This window comes from Scyliorhinus torazame, chromosome 25, assembly GCF_047496885.1.
Source record: "Scyliorhinus torazame isolate Kashiwa2021f chromosome 25, sScyTor2.1, whole genome shotgun sequence".
NCBI lineage: Eukaryota > Metazoa > Chordata > Chondrichthyes > Carcharhiniformes > Scyliorhinidae > Scyliorhinus > Scyliorhinus torazame.
Window position 1 is genome coordinate 44,321,194 of NC_092731.1, and position 3,366 is coordinate 44,324,559.

General features: G+C 45.2%; 1 non-coding gene across 1 annotated transcript; it reads right to left on the reverse strand.

Moving 5' to 3' along the window:
* Positions 1–724: 724 nt before the first annotated feature.
* On the reverse strand, positions 725–796 carry trnad-guc (transfer RNA aspartic acid (anticodon GUC)). The gene has a single exon. It is a non-coding gene; the product is annotated as a tRNA-Asp (tRNA).
* Positions 797–3,366: the final 2,570 nt, after the last annotated feature.

Below are 3,366 nucleotides of genomic sequence, written 5' to 3' on the forward strand. Positions count from 1 at the left end.
CGACGCTGGTTACATTCGTGTCAGAAGTGTGTCGGCCCAGGGCACAGTGTCTGAGGGACTGGGTCTGCGTGGGGCAATTATGATATTCAGTACACTGTCAATGAGATTTCGTTCCCCTTTACTTCGTAATAATAGACAGAGTAGTGAAGCAAAGAAGACATGAAAGACAAATTCAGGAACCACGGTTCAGAAGGGTCCACTATGCGTCACTTTACAAGACATTTCTTGGAATGAGGCTGATGCGTGTTGGGAGATGATCCGGTTCATCAAATTTATACATTTTGTGTACAGTTTTTGCATTTTCAACGCGGTTCGAAGGCCGTTGTTTAATATCGCGGCGTGCAGGTCATCTGTATCGGCGAATCTGTTCCTAACCAGTAGCTGCGAGTCACTGTCCGATCCTGCCTGAGTTGGTTGAGTTGACCGTTGGAGAAATCTCTTTGAATTGTATCGTTTTTGCGAGTGCATATCGTGTGCGACAAATGGCGCATGTTGAAGGCAGCGTTTTTCTTTTACGGGGCAAATATGGGAAATGAAGAAGGTAATGTGTCCGTTTCGCTGACCCACACATTGCACAGAAATATTGGTGCGGGCGGTTTTGATGAGCGGTCTCAATTCCGCACTGTTGATTGCATCTCTGGGGCGGTGTGCCTTGGCGGATTCGACAGCCGATGTACCAATTCTAAAAAATCATTCCCCATTTTTTTCTGGCAAGGTACAGACTCTCCCCGTCGGGGAATTGAACCCCGGTCTCCCGCGTGACAGGCGGGGATACTAACCACTATACTAATGAGGAACTTTGGTTTGGCGAGACACGCTTGGCCAACTGAGAGTTTCTGCGCCTCTGAAATCACTCCATTTACTGAAGATGCTCGATTTGTCTGTGGAATCAGTAAAATCGCGGCAACTCAATACCATGTGGAAAGGAAGATCGTCCCATGTTAATTTTGGAAGACTGGATGCAGGATCACCCAAACACTTCCGCGTGTATAGAGCTGTAAATATTGAGGCGGTTGTTCACTTCAGACCCTGACATCTGCAGGCGGGCTAATGGCAGCAATATTCACGCGATCAGTTCCAGTGGCATGAGATTCCGCAAAAATTATATCGGAAATTATGTTTGGCTCCATGTAAATTAAAAACAATTTCAATTAACCAGTTGCCTAAACAGGGCCGCTACTTATATAGTCAGCAAGCAACATTATACATCAGACTTTTGTGCAAATCAGGAGATGTGTATTTTTGCTTTTCCCAGAAAACACATTGAATTAAACTGTCTTGTTCACCATCACGACACAGTATGAAGAGAGATGGGATCGGCAGGTTCCAAAATCACGAATCACGTCGACGGTGGTTACATTCGTGTCAGAAGTGTGTCGGCCCAGGGCACAGTGTCTGAGGGACTGGGTCTGCGTGGGGCAATTATGATATTCAGTACACTGTCAATGAGATTTCGTTCCCCTTTACTTCGTAATAATAGACAGAGTAGTGAAGCAAAGAAGACATGAAAGACAAATTCAGGAACCACGGTTCAGAAGGGTCCACTATGCGTCACTTTACAAGACATTTCTTGGAATGAGGCTGATGCGTGTTGAGAGATGATCCGGTTCATCAAATTTATACATTTTGTGTCCAGTTTTTGCATTTTCATCGCGGTTCGAAGGCCGTTGTTTAATATCGCGGGGTGCAGGTCATCTGTATCGGCGAATCTGTTCCTAACCAGTAGCTGCGAGTCACTGTCCGATCCTGCTTGATTGTCTTATTATTCACGAGTTGGTTGAGTTGACCGTTGGAGAAATCTCTTTGAATTGTATCGTTTTTGCGAGTGCATATCGTGTGCGACAAATGGCGCATGTTGAAGGCAGCGTTTTTCTTTTACGGGGCAAGTATGGGAATTGAAGAAGGTAATGTGTCCGTTTCGCTGACCCACGCATTGCACAGAAATATTGGTGCGGGCGGTTTTGATTAGCGGTCTCAATTCCGCACTGTTGATTGCATCTCTGGGGCGGTGTGCCTTGGCGGATTCGACAGCCGATGTACCAATTCTAAAAAACCATTCCCAATTTTTTTCTGATAAGGTACAAACTCTCCCCGTCGGGGAATTGAACCCCGGTCTCCCACGTGACAGGCAGGGATACTAACCACTATAATAACGAGGAACTTCGGTTTGGCGAGACACGCTTGGCCAACTGAGGGTTTCTGCGCCTCTGAAATCACTCCATTTACTGAAGATGCTCGATTTGTATGTGAAATCAGTAAAATCGCGGCAACTCAATACCATGTGGAAAGGAAGATCGTCCCATGTTAATTTTGGAAGACTGGATGCAGGATCACCCAAACACGTGTATTGAGCTGTAAATATTGAGGCGGTTCTTCACTACAGACCCTGACATCTGCAGGCGGGCTAATGGCAGCAATATTCACGCGATCAGTTCCAGTGGCATGAGATTCCGCAAAAATTAGATCGGAAATTATGTTTGGCTCCATGTAAAGTAAAAACGATTTCAATTAACCATTTGCCTAAACAGGGCCACTACTTATATAGTCAGCAAGCAACATTATATATCAGACGTTTGTGCAAATCAGGAGATGTGTATTTTTACTTTTCCCAGAAAACACATTGAATTAAACTGTATTGTTCACCATCACGACACAGTATGAAGAGAGATGGGATCGGCAGGTTCCAAAATCACGAATCACGTCGACGCTGGTTACATTCGTGTCAGAAGTGTGTCGGCCAAGGACACAGTGTCTGAGGGACTGGGTCTGCGTGGGGCAATTATGATATTCAGTACACTGTCAATGAGATTTCGTTCCCCTTTACTTCGTAATAATAGACAGAGTAGTGAAGCAAAGAAGACATGAAAGACAAATTCAGGAACCACGGTTCAGAAGGGTCCACTATGCGTCACTTTACAAGACATTTCTTGGAATGAGGCTGATGCGTGTTGAGAGATGATCCGGTTCATCAGATTTATACATTTTTTGTCCAGTTTCTGCATTTTCATCGGGGTTCGAAGGACGTTGTTTAATATCGCGGGGTGCAGGTCATCTGTCTGAGTTGGTTGAGTTGACCGTTGTTGAAATCTCTTTGAATTGTATCGTTTTTGCGAGTGCATATCGTGTGCGACAAATGGCGCATGTTGAAGGCAGCGTTTTTCTTTTACAGGGGCAAATGTGGGAAATGAAGAAGGTAATGTGTCCGGTTCGCTGACCCACGCATTGCACAGAAATATTGGTGCGGGCGGTTTTGATGAGCAGTCTCAATTCCGCCCTGTTGATTGCATCTCTGGGGCGATGTGCCTTGGCGGATTCGACAGCCGATGTACCAATTCTAAAAAATAATTCGCAATATTTTTCTGGGAA